Source organism: Trachurus japonicus, chromosome 9, assembly GCF_045865225.1.
Source record: "Trachurus japonicus isolate A0001 chromosome 9, Traja_1.0".
Classification (NCBI taxonomy): Eukaryota; Metazoa; Chordata; class Actinopteri; order Carangiformes; family Carangidae; genus Trachurus; species Trachurus japonicus.
Genome location: NC_140915.1, coordinates 36,432,332 through 36,446,668, shown reverse-complemented (window position 1 = coordinate 36,446,668; position 14,337 = coordinate 36,432,332).

Below are 14,337 nucleotides of genomic sequence, written 5' to 3'. Positions count from 1 at the left end.
CCTGGCCAAGCTGTGTGTTTGTAGTAGAGGACAGACAGGGTGCAGCTGGAGGGGCTCTGCTCTGACTGCAGCACCTGTCTCCAGGCCGGGCCACAGGTGGAGGTGACAGATTCTAACATCACCTGAGCTGGTACTGTAAGTGGTTTGTGAACGCCTCCTCTCTCACACCTCACTAATGATTCCAGCCTTCGCCAAACTTTCTGTAACAGTCTTTTTATTTTAACACTTACATTTGAGTGTTTTCCACCTGAAAATGAACAAGAAGCAATATTGTCTTTCTATCCAGTCAGTAAAGAGTAAAAGTTGAAACATCAATGTGTCTGAAGAACAAGACTGTGGACCGCATGTCATTTGATGTTTTTATTTACATTTTGCAAAGTAGCTGTGGATTCAGACAATAGATCACTTAGATGATCATTTCTGTTAAGGCAGATTCTCAAGTGGATGTACATATGAAAATTGTAATGATGACATCACAGCTCTTTTCATCCTCTCAAAACAGCCCTGTTCAGAACGGCTGGTTTCAGTGCCTGTCCCTTTAAATGCAAATGAACCACTGTTTGCCCCGCCCCTTCTACTGGTATCAGGTAGGGGTGGTATTATGCAAATTTGAAAACTAGTTACATTACTGGACGACAACTGAGGGAACAGCTCATAAAACTACATGGATTTCAACCTATAGGGAGTGTGAACATTACTGATTTTTTTGTCAATTCTCACATTTTGGGGGCCAGAAGGCAAGACAAACACCCAGATATATGTTAAAGAGACTTCAAAAAGTGATATTTCCATAATACTAGGTCCCCTTTAACTCTTTCGCGACCATTGACGAGTAAACTCGTCACAGCGTGCCGAACGTTCACGGCCGTTGAAGAGTTAACTCGTCAAAACCGTTTTTTTTTTTTTTACAGATTATGATAATAGACACTCTCAGGTACCCTGTGTGTGAATATGGTCCTCTGATATGTAAAAACTATTTTAAAGCAACATTGCGCAGTTTCAGCTCAGTGCTTCCACCATCTGGTTGAGAAGCGCTATCGTCTGGGGGGGAAACGAGCGCATCCAGCCTTTATTCCCATTAATAAACGACAGTATTTCCCACATGTTTGCAAGGAGACTGTGTGGCGGGTGGACGGGGGGTGGGGGTAGGGGGTGTGTGGCGGCGACGACGGCGGCGACGACGACCGGAGGGGAACCGTAAGTTTCGCTTTTACCCACCACGTCTCTCCCTCGACGCAGAGGGGAGGGGGGAGGAGGGGGGGCGGTGATTCGTACCCGTGCAGGGAAGTTACATAGTGCAGTTTCAGCCGACGTGACCCCGCTCAGGCTGCAGCGGCAGCACCATTCATCCTATTAACCATTTTTCTACCATTGCAATGAGTCTGGAAACATTATTTTAAGGCCGAAAAACTCCGCAATGTTACTTTAAACTACTATCAAAACATAATGGTTTTTATAAACTGTGTGATCTTGGTTTTGTCTGAGTAATCGGTCTCCTTGAATGCTGCTCTGGGGACAGCGTGCAGCGTGCTGTACGGCTGTCGGCTACACCGTGTTGCCAACTTGGCGATTTTCTCGCCAAATCTGGCAACTTTTTTTTGTCAAGCAACTAGCGACAAATCTAGCGACTTTTTCCGGTGCTGTTACAAACGTTTCTGGTTTGGAGATTCTGACCTAAAAGCACGTTATCAGTGCTGTTCTCACCGTGCAGCGGGTGCTGTGAGCCGGCCGCCCCCGCCACAAAGCACTCACCAGCGGCCAGTCACACGGAGCTGTCTCCGCTGCGGCCAGAGACCCGCACCACTGCAGTCCTCGGCGCCGCATCCCCCGGATTTGCCTACAAAAATACTTATTTAGCCGTAGAAATGATTTGGGAGACATGCCACACTGCAGAGTACCGGTAAAATGAGCAGATTGCCGCTTGACACAAAAGTGCATTTTTCTCTGAAACTAGAGCGGGAGCTCCGTTTTTGGAGAAACCCAGCTCTCTTCTTCTCCTTCCTACGAACGAAACGGTGGAAAAACAGTCACTCTTCAACCACGTGGAAACCATTTGATAGGTGATGTACAGAGTTCGCTTTGACATGAGAAAAAAGGTGAACAACATGGGCCAAAAACATGCGGTCTGGAGGGAGATGTGATGAGCAATTAGTGTGGTCGCGAAAGAGTTAAGAAGTTGAAGGTGAAGGTGTAAGAGCAGCCAGGGATCATTAGGTATTTATAAATAAGTATTGTATAAATAACCCAGCATAATTCATTTTTACATTATTCTTTTTCCAGTTGTCTCCATAATCATACTTTAACTACCGTGTCTGCATTTCTGGTGCAAGTACAGACCAGTTAATATTTAATCTGTACACAGTTTATTAAACTGCACTGCCAATTGAAGGATTTTGAAGAGTTAGCAAATTCTGTTGTTTTGCAGATATGTTAATCAAAAACACTGGAAAGAAAACACACCATTTGAATAATATTTGCTGTTTTCTATTGACAGGATAAATGCCGCTTTCTAGAGGCAGGGATCACTTCCTGTCCAACCCCATCTCTCCCTCTCTCATAAATTATGTTTCTTTACAACTAAACGTTTCCATTTACGTAATGAGGATATGTTGGGAATTTGCATAATGTGTCAAATCACAAATTAACTGATAGTGAATTGTAAAATGAACTCATAGCTTGTGAATCTTTAAAATGTCCAGATCCTGTTTGTTTTCTGCTAAAATATCTGATCTTACGGAACAAAATCTATTAGTAATGACTCCAGCATTATTTACAGTATAGCTCTGTTTAGACTCTCACAGCACGTGGTTAAGTTTGTGGAAATATTGCAGCCTGGTTTACAATGGGTCGATACAGTTCACTGTCAACATCTTTCCCTCACCCTAACCTAAGTGCTTTTGTTTCTTAGGCCAGGTGGGGGATGACCTCGCTCTCTGGTGTAACAGTGGTGGGCTTTTTATGCCGATCATCTCCTCCGATCACTGCTGCTCCATTCATTTAAAAAAAAGCATTACCTCTGAGCAAATACAGTTTCTACCGAACGTATTTGAAGCTGCAGGTTATTTGTAAAGAAACGTGATTTGTACAGAACATGGTTGGACTGACTGGGACTGTTGGTGAGTTTGATTGTGTCCGCCCCCCCCTTCTCCCCCCACTCTTGTCCGTCTCTCTCTCTAAATAATGCAGGCCTCTGGATTTATATTCTGCACAGGCACTGGTGGTAAACGGGCAGATATGGTAAGTGAACATAGATGGCTGGACACACTCTAGTGCTCCATTGTTGAGTGCTTGATTGAAATTGTGTGGTGCATCATGGGAGCGCAGCAGGCAATTACTCTCACACGCACACATTGCAATTATGAAACGGGGTGTGTGGAGTAGGAAATGAGCAGAAAAAGAGAGTTTGCCGACAGGCTCGCATGAATGGAGAGGTTTCAGGTGACCACAGTGGAGAGGTGCAGGTGTTGACGGTATCATGGCCTTTGTCACTGAGAGTTACACTGCCACTCATTATTGTCTGTCACTGTGGGTGAGACTAGACAGAGGGCATGAGCAATAACACACACTGTGTTGATTTTACTACACTTTGGATTTGTGCTGCAACAGACATAGGTGCTGTATGACCAGTAGTTTATGGCTATTGTCAGCTAATGTTAGCATGTGTGTCCTTGTAACAGCATATTTAAAACGACAGTTCAACATTTTGGGAAAATTCACCTATTGCTATAATCACTATAGTCATAGGAGTAGGTTCATTACCTTTATTTATCCATGCATGTTGTTTTGAGATCAGCGGGGCAGAGACGTGAGCTGCTCAGCGAACACAATGGAGGTGAATGGAACAGGTCCCCTGTCCCTCATCAAACTCATCAAATACAGAATCAAATAACTCCAAAACACTCTCATGGACAAGTTGTGACCTTAACATTCACCACGCTATGAGATAATAATGTAACATTACGACACATAGTTGTTTTCAAGCCAAATGCAGAGCCGGAAGTACATTCCAGACATGGCTGCTGGGCGGAATGATTTCAAAAGCGCAAGTAGTTCTGAGTATTTGCTTCATGTGTTGTAATGTTACATAATTATACATGATGATTTCATGGCGTGGTGAATGTGAAGGTCGCAACTTGTCCATGAGAGCCTTTTGTAGTTGTTTGATTGTGTATTTGATGAGTTTTATTAGGATTATGGCAATAGGCACATTTTGCCAAAATGTTGAACTCTCCCTTTAAGCTGTAAAGAAGACAAAAATGTGTAGGCTACAAGCCTTTTTGACATCATTCATTCATTGAAAAGCATAGAACCACCTGTCATGGGGAATTAAGTCAGAACAGGACAACAGGTTTGAGCTGAAGTGTCATGTAAAGCAGCTGGGCATCAGTTATTCTTCCTTGAGAGGGACACCACAGGGAAATGCATACTTATATTGTATAAAGGTACATTGTGTAAGTTATCCTGTTATCTATTCACGAAAATCGATTATTTCGTTCAAAAGTATGTTTTTCATTCATCAATAATCCCCCCCATCAACAAACTGAAGTGTTCCTTTCAGCTCTGAATTAGCCGTTCATATCATTCATATCTCCATGGAGCGGTAAGCTCGGTGCTGCTGCCATGTGGTGTCTCCATGTTTTTACGTTCAGTGGCAGCGTGACGGTAGGAAACCACGGAAACTCAGCGGAGACACCGGAGCTGTCGGCTCAGGTCGAGGTGGCGTCTGTGAAAAGTCACCGTGGTAACGCAGTGAGGAGGAATGGAGCGTTACACTGATGCTGCATTCATGTGCAGTCGGGCAGACGACCGTCGGTAACAAACCAGATGTCATTTTAGTCACAGAAGTCAAGAGAAAGCCGGTAAAACGTGGGTCAGGAAAACAATACGACATCGCCATGACAACATATTGTCACGTGTATTGTTTTGCCGTTACCTGCAGCCGCTGTTGTCCGTCTGCCATCTAACCGATTTCACGTGAATGCAGCATGAAAAATATGACTGAGTTGCTAGATGGGAGTAATTCTTACACAATATACCTTTAAATTGACCAGTGTATGGCTTTTAATGATTTGCCGGATAACTTGCTGTCAGCTGGAGCTACACTGTTCTCAGACACACCCTCCCAATTGGGTGCTCTATATTTAAGCTGCAAAATGTTCCCATCTTCCTCTTTTCCTGTCAGTGAGACTGCTGCCCAGAGCACTGTTGCCTACTGCCTGTTGTTTCTGCCCCACCACCACCCAAGCATCCACCCGGCAGGTTCCAGGGGTTTACAGTATATTTCCTCATCACTCCTATAATGAATAAATCCTCTTCACAGGGACTGATGAAGTCAGAGCATGGATGCCAAGCTCTGAATGTATACTGTCGCTGTAATAAACATCTAAATCATTCATCAAGTTGTCTGATTGAACTGATGTCAGTGTAAAAGGAGTTAGGTTGTCTCTGACCTATGGTGGAAGCTCCTGTCTGCAGCTTCTGAAACAATACTGAGACTAAACTAGAGCAGTAACATCGCTGACTATAAAACCAGAGACTGTGAAGATGGACGTGATGTCACCCACAGGTTTCTCAACTCCAAAGGTTCCATTGTCGCCATCTTGTCAGTGACTGACTCAAAGTTCTGAGCAGTGACTCATGTGTGAGACTTCCATGCGTGCCAGTTTGTGGGAGGCACAAACATCACAGAAAGGGGAATGCCATAAATTAATTAGAACTTTAAGTCTTTAATATCATCAGTTGACTTGTATAAAAGGCTCACCCCCTGCACAGTCATCACTGAGGGAATATTTGCTTCAGAGACCATACCAATTTTAGTCTCATGTTTATTCTTTAACAGCATCTTAATATGAGGGTCAATGGGGCCTGACTCATTGAGTGGAGTGCACAGAAAAGTTAAGTTTGGTGTATCAATTTAACTTTATTGTCCACCTCAGTGGAAATTTGTCGTCGGCTTCTCCCACATTCAATTACATTACAAACAAGAAGATGAATAATTATGCAAATGGGAAAGAAATAACAGCTGTGCATTAGAATAAAAAGAAAACCTTTGGAGCATACTTAAAATCAGGTGCAGTCATTTTGGATTGAGTGCTTGTATAGCACATGGAATGAAAGATTTATTGTACTGTATATATTCCAGCTCGCCCTCAGGACCCTGAATCACCGAGCCAGATGGGAGCATTTCAAATTCTGAGTTTAAAGGGTGTTAGGCTGTCTGGCCTTCCTGACTACTGCCTTGTTAAATACCTCACAGAGTTGTCGCTGTGGCTTACCAACTACCTTCCCTGCAACATTAAAGGAATAGTTCAACATTTTGGCAAATTGGCCCATTGCCATAATCCCTATAGTTTCAGGAGTAGGTTTGTTACTTTTAATTGTCAGTGCAAGCTATTTTTAGAACGGCGGAGCAGAGCTGCTCAGAGCTACGCCTCGAAGGCTCATGGAATTTCTTGGTTTCCCTCATCAAACTCATCAAATACACAATCCAACAACTCCAAAACGCTCTGGTGGACAAGTTGTGACCTGCACATTCATCACGCTATGAGATAATAACAGAACGTTATGAGACAGAGTTGTTTTCGAGGAAAATACAGAGACTGCTTGCCGAAAAACTGCCCCCGACGGGAACGCACATCAGCGGTTTTGCACGAATTTATCTCAAAAACAACTCACGTAACGCTCCGTTATTATCTCATAGCGTGGTGAATGTGCGGTCACAACTTGTCCACCAGAGCGTTTTGGAGTTGTTGGATTGTGTATTTGATGAGTTTGATGAGGGAAACCAAGAAATTCCATTAGCCTACGTAGCGTAGCTCTGAGCAGCTCACAGCTCTGCTTCGCCGATCTAAAAATAGCTTGCACTGACAATTAAAGGTAACGAACCTACTCCTAAAACTATAGGGATTATGGCAATGGGCCAATTTGCCAAAATGTTTAACTATTCCTTTAACGACTGTGGAAAGCTTCTGCATGCCATTTCAAGTATGTGTTGACTCCACCAACACGAAAACCAAGCACTAAGCTGAAAGATGCTAAAATGGTCCACAGAGATAGGTTAGAACAGGGTTGGGCAAATATTCTGGTTTAGGGGCCATAATGATTTTTAAAATTTGACAGCCACGCCGGGCCAGGGTCAGCCAGATGGATTGTTTGTGTGAACTAATATGAATTAAATGTAAAATACATTACCTCAAAGTAAAACAAAACTTACATTCAATTTCAGTTTTTGCAATGCATCAACGTTTACCAATATTTAACGGGCCGGATTAAAAAGCCCAGTGGACCTTGGTTTACCTTTTCCTGGATTTGAATATTTATTGCCTCTTTTTTTAAATGAAAACATTGATGTAGCTTCTGTAGAGTTAAGAGCGTTTCACAGCTCACAGTCCCATTTCTTTGGCATTCTATCTAAGGTGAGCACTCACATTAATTAACACTTACATGTTTGACTAATTCTGCAAGTCTGTGTGTGCCTCCAACGTTTGAAGACATCCTTAAAACGGCCACAAAGCTGCATGTGGCACGGCTGAGCATGGAGCCGGTAATCCTCGTGTTGCTACACACACAGACTCGGCAAGCCTGCGTCAGTCTCTCTGCTGTCTGGCAGACGGTGCACTGTGCTGAGACCAAAATAAGACTGCCAGCCCAAACACGCAGCTCTGAGTCAAGGATCCCTTGGCAGTGCGCTGTCTTCCCAACGTTACCCCCTCAAGGGTGAGAGTCTGCGGGTCGTCACGGGCGTCCGTCTGCGAGGTACCGTGCATGAGGCTGGGGGGTGGGGGGCGAGGGAGCTCTGACTTCATCCGGCTCTGAGGGTGGATCACAGCGAACAGATTTGACCTTCAAGATTAATGTAACCTCCTGTCCCCTTTCATTTCTCCTTCTTATTCAGAGTTGGTTTTGAAGGGACATTAAAGGCAAAAGAGTTGCAGAGCTGCACAGAGAGATTTATCATCTCCAGACTTTTATTGGCATTAGCTAATTGGGTTTGTAAACATCTTTAGTTTATCTTCATTTACGGAATTCTGCGGTTAGATTTCCGGTTCTCTGCGTTACCTCAGCGACTTATTGAAAGGGATAGTTCACCCAAAATTCAAATTTCACTCATTATCTACTCACCCTCATGTCGACTATAAGAGCTGTGAGAATTTTCAGAGTCCTCCGTGCCTTCTCTGAGTTACGGGGGGGTCCGTGCAGCAGTATTTGTCCATATAATGGTTGTCAATGGATACCAACTTTCTTCGTCCAAAAAGACACACCAAAAAACATCCAAATACCTCCACACTGCTCGTCTGTAATGTCCCTCTTGTATTGAAGCCCCGACATAAGAAATTGTTCCGCCGGTGACACAGGAAGAGCAGTGAACTGAGACACTGGGAGCTTCCGCTACAAACAAGCTTAAAATATAGACTTATTTAATTTTTTTCGGAACAATTTCTCATGTCGGGGCTTCAATACAAGAGGGACATTACAGACGTGCAGTGTGGAGGTATTTGGATGTTTTTTGGTGTGTCTTTTTGGACGAAGAAAGTTGGTATCCATTGACAACCATTATATGGACAAATACTGCTGCACGGACCCCCCCGTAACTCAGAGAAGGGACGGAGGACTCTGAAAATTCTCACTGCTCTTAGTTGACATGAGGGTGAGTAGATAATGAGTGAAATTTGAATTTTGGGTGAACTATCCCTTTAATGCGCACGCTCGGGGACGTTATTTGCATTTTTGCGAGCTCACAGGCTTGTGAACATGTGCACAAACATACCTGGCATGTTTCCAGTCATTACGCAGCTTTCGTATGCTTAACATGGTGCAGCTGTTTGCATGACAACACACACATGCAAACACATTCCACTTAGGTGCACTCATAAAACACAGACGCACACATGCTGACAGGCACGGGGCGCGCCCCTGAAGTACGCTGCTTAATACCGAGACAGACAGCAGGAAAAAAAACAAGATTGCTTGCTTTTAATTTTGCTGCATAAATCAATAGTACAGACGTCTTCTGCTGCCGTGATGAATGTGTCTGCCAGAGCGTCATCTCTACCTGGAACATCTCAGGGAATTAAATTCTGTGAAGTGCAAAAAATGAAGTCTGTGATTTTCAGGGCTGCAATACTGGAATATGTTATGGAGAACATTATTCAACACTGCTGCTACCACTGATACCACGGATACTGCAGACTCCACTTACACCACCGATGCTTTTGTTATTGTGTTATTTGTTCTTCATGTAGCCTACTGATACTGCTGCTACCCCCTCTACTACTATGGTAGATGCTATTATATAACTTTCTCTTAAATGCTGAATTCTGATCATAGCTTGACCCCATTTTGGCCCCATTTTATTTTATTTTATTAACTTTTATTTTATTTTTCTCCTCTCTTATAGTTCATTACATTTTTTTAATTCAAAATATCATTCATTCACTGATACTCCGCTCCCATATTCTTCTTTCATCCCTTGTTTGTATTTTCCATTCTTATTTTTAGAGTGATTGCTGTCATTATCACTGTTTCTGTCATTATTACTGTCTAGCTATTGCTATCACAAGTTATTATTGCTGTCAACTGTAGCTATTGCTGTCACAACTGTTGTTTTTATTAATACTGTTATTATTACTATGACCTATATTACTGTTATTATTCATTTCTTTCTTTATTACTGCTATCACCATTACTGTTATGACCACCATTTATATTATACCTGAATTACATACACACACAAACACAAACACCTTGTTCACACTTTGTGTATACATTGATGTATACTGTGATGTTTGTCTTGTATTTCAAAATAAAAAAGAGAAAAGGAGGTCTAGCGGATCACTGCAGGGGCCACAGCCAGTTGGAAACAACAATGTTACTTTAAACATCTCAAGAGACGTCCTGTTTCAAATGTTACAATCAATGGCAATGTTCGATTTAATATAAATTATAAATGGAAGCAAGTTGTCACTGATTCATTCTTGCCACCAATGAACCCTTGCGGACACAGATTTAGCTTTGTTCGGCTGTTGCCAGAGGCTGCAGTTTTTTTTCCCCCTCCTGGTGCAATTTATAAATCAATAAAAATCGTAATTTAATCAACGTTCTGTCTCAAATTATTTATTTCAACAGTAAGTAGCTGTGTAATAAGGGGGATAATGTACAGTGAGCAGGTTGTTATAGAGAAATAAACCCTGACAAGATGGATAAAACCCTGACGCGAAGCAGAGATGGCGATGGTGAACCTTACACATCTGCTACTGTAGACCAACAATCAGACTGTTTGATTCTCAGCTCCTCCAATCAGAATGTCCAAGTGTCTAACCCTAACCCTACTAGATCTAATAAAGGCCTGCGTGGGTTTTCTGCTGCTCCTGATTCCCTCCACTGTCCAACTGGCGGCCGTTAGATTAAATGGTGGCACTAAATTGCCCATAGGTGTGAATGTGAGCACGAGTGGTTGTTTGTCTCTGTGTTTCAGCCCTGACTGGTGACAGCTGTCAACATCAGCTGGGATTGGCTCCAGCCCCCCAGAGACTCTATATAGATGAGTGGTACAGCTGGATGGATGGATCCACTACCACTTCACAATTAGTTGCAGTGCTAGCACAACAAATAGTTTCCTTATACAGCTACTACTATCTGCTGCTTCTATTGTGAACATCTTCTCATTGTACCACAAACCTGAAATCTTCAGGTTACTTAGAAAAACAGGACACAGGGTGACCACAAACTACACCATGTGTAGACTACACACTGTATTATGGCTTCATTAACTGCTAATGGCAGATGTGCTTGCAAACGGTTGCTAATTTACACATCAGAGACACACAAAGCAAAAGTAGCATTCAGTCATGTCACTGTCCTTTTTTGCTCCATTTTACTCTTAAAGGGATAGTTCAACATTTTTGGAAAATTGGCCCATTGCCATAATCCCTATAGTTTTAGGAGTATAGGTTTGTTACTGTGGTAGCAAAAATTAGTTGTCTTTGTTCAATGAAGAATTAAAAAGAAAGTTTTCACATGTCGTCTGTCTTTCTTGAGTTTTAATAAAACATTCATGAATGGAGTCACACATATAGGCTAATTGAACAGCACACGGTCAGTGGGTAAGTGAACTGAAGATGTTCCCAGGCTCACTATCTTTGCAGTTTCCAAACACATTCCAATAGATACAATATGGCAATATGGCCTAGTCTCACTACCAGGAAACAACAATCCCTTGTAAATTTCCACAGGAGCCTCTCTGGCTCTTAACCTTTAACCTGTCCTGAGTGGACTCTCTGGTGTACCTACCACTGCTGTCATCAAAAGGATATCACAACCATGATTATACAACACTTGTAAAAAACATAATATGGGTTAACATCAAAATTTTCCATTACATTCCACCCTTTTTAGCATTCTTATGCTAAACCACAATTTATGGAAAATTTTCACATCTTACTACCTCATGCCCTGCGAGTTCTGCCCGTACCAGCCAAACGCCAGTATCCCAGATCTCCAACACGGGACTTAAAGAATCTCAGGCAGAAGTCACAGGCCACAAGCACAGACAAGCCAGAAATCCCCCCCAACCCTGTATGGCAAAGGAGAGGGTAAAAGACTTACCCCCATCTAACTGCACTGTCTAACTAAGGGGAAAAACCTCTAATATGATGAGGAAAAAATCCCTTTAAACTAACTTTAACTAATAATGATAATCATGAATAAAAAGAGAAACATGTGATTCTTAATAAAAACACAATTAAAAAATGAAACTACATTTCTTCACTGACCGTCATGCAAATGATTATATAAAGGAATAATACATTTAAAAAATTTAAATGTAGAAAATCAAAAATGCAAATGAGTATATCAATCAATGTTACTACTAATTGTAATATTTTCTCAATCAACCTACTAAAGAATCAACTTCATTGATTACATCACTCTGCAAAAATGAATAACAGCAGTAAAAACTTAAAGGAGCTCCTCCTGCTCCTCATATGGAGGAACCCACACATCCATCTGCACATAGCGCCTTACAGCAGATGATATCATTGTTGTTACCAGTGATACAGGGTACAACGCAACACATGACAATGCACAATATCAGAAGAATGATCAACACAGGGGCAAACAAATGCATCAGTCCCGCTTGCAATCCGCTCAAATAAAACGGGACCATAAGCCAGAGCTAATATGTCATGCCCTTTTATTGGGGCATTGCCTTGACCAATGTCCCTCTCCGCCGCAGATGAAACAGCGGTCATCATCTCTGTGTCCACGATCCGCGCCTCCGATCAGCGCCTCTGCGGCCGCGGCCAGCGTTTCTGCAGCTTTTCTCCAACTTTTTTGCTGCCTTCCTCTCTTGTTGTCTCTGAATTTTAGCTTCAGCGTCAATTGCACGAAGTTCAATTTCTGTAAGACCCGCACAATTCCATATTAGGAAACCTTTGCGAACTGTTTCTGCAATCCCGGGTCTCATTCCATTTAGGAAATACCAACGCAGCTGGCTGGTGTATCTCCCCTCACGACCGCCCTGGGCTTCTTCCTCCGTCAATCCACCATACTGCACCGCTGCTTGTCTCAGGCGGTACAGATAAGCAGAGACACTCTCCTCTGCTCCCTGTTGGATGTTTGCAACTTTGTCCCAGTCCAAGCAAACAGGGAACTCTTCCTTCAGCTTTCTCAGCAGCTGTTGAATAACTCTTGTTTATTCCACGTTTGCTTCATGGTTCATGTCATGATGGACCAGTCTGAGATCTTCCACTCTTTGGAGTACATCAGAGATTTTGTGCCAGTCATGTTTCATATGTAATGCCAACATCCGTCTCAGGTCATTAATAGTTGGTCTGTATCGTCCGATTAACAGAGCCAGTTCTTTTCCAAACTTATCTCCCCCCTCCATCAGATGCGGAAGGTACTCACAGGCCTCTCGCATTTCACGCATTGTCCATGGCCTGTAAACCAGCTGTATGTCACCATTCCCCGCCGCCACCTCGAGCATGGGAGCCATCACCTGTGTTTTATCATTGTCCTGCTCCCCATCCTCAGCCTCTGCGCTCTCAGCTTTTTGTTTAAAGTCCCGTCCAGAGCGCGTTGAGGAGTCGGGTTTTGGGTGGGGGTCGGGTGTCACATCCCGGGCTTTGCGTGTGACCTTTTTCTCCGATGCGACCACTGATGTGGGGGAGGCTGCTGCTGCTCCCTTGTCCAGGTCCTGGAGATTAGGGTACAGTTTTGGGTACAGTGGGGGCTGGTCCGGTGTGTGGCATGGAGCTGGGCGTGGTGGGGCCGAGTCGAGGGCCAAATCCAGTTTCAAACACTGCGCCGCGACATCCTTGGGGCCATGCCTGTGCTTTGCCTCCCTCATCCAACAATCAAGAACCGACCAGTTTACCTGAAACTCGACCGTTTTTCCACTCCTGTCTCTCAGCCTCCTCTTCTCTACCAGTGTCAGCGTCACCTCTAAAGCCTCCAGCTGTTTGACACTCAGGCTACCTCCTTTTGGGAAATTGCACTCCCTGACCCACAGATCTAACTGCTCTACACTCTCCTTCCCATAATTGGCCAACATGAATCTCACATTAGGGGTGCTGTAATCAGGTTCAATGCCCTCCGTGGAGTGTTTACTCTTTCCAGACCCCATGGCTATTCACTCTCAGATCTTTGAGCAGTCCCCAGAAAAACAAAACTAATTTGGGAAATTTTGTTTAATAGTTATCTCTAAAAAAAATGTTTTAGGAAAACTTTAGATTAATTAACTCAGTACAATATACTTAACAAAAACTAAAAAAAAATACCTACGAATCGAAAGAAAATAATTTGAATTAACAAAAAAAAAAAAAAAAAAGATTTTCTTTTCTCTTATTTTTGTTGTCAGGTTCAATTCTGATAGCAATGTATATCTAACTTAATTTTGAATTTATTCCAGCCTACAAACCTCCCAGAGGAAATCTAATCTCCTACAATCAGCGCGAGCTCAGTCTTCTCCTGCACCCATCAATTCTTTCTCAGAGGAAAAAAAAACGGTGCCCGGCACATCTGCCTGCTCTACTCTCGATTAGTAGGTGGAGAAAGACTTGCTATGGTTTTCTAAACTCACCACGAAAGACAGTGAGGTGTTGACAGCCACCAAGTTCGTTGGACCCCGGTTTTGAGGGGACTCCCAGTCCTCCAGACGTCAGGCCCTCTTCTCAACCTTCCTTTGTGGGGAAGTTTGAGGTATCCAAGAGCCTAGGCCTTTGTCATGTGCACTCTAAGCACCTTTGGAATCGCAAAATCCGCTCACAGATGGGGTCCCTTCGTGGTCGCCAGGTTTGTGGTGGCAAAAATGAGTTCTCTTTGTTCAATGAAGAATTA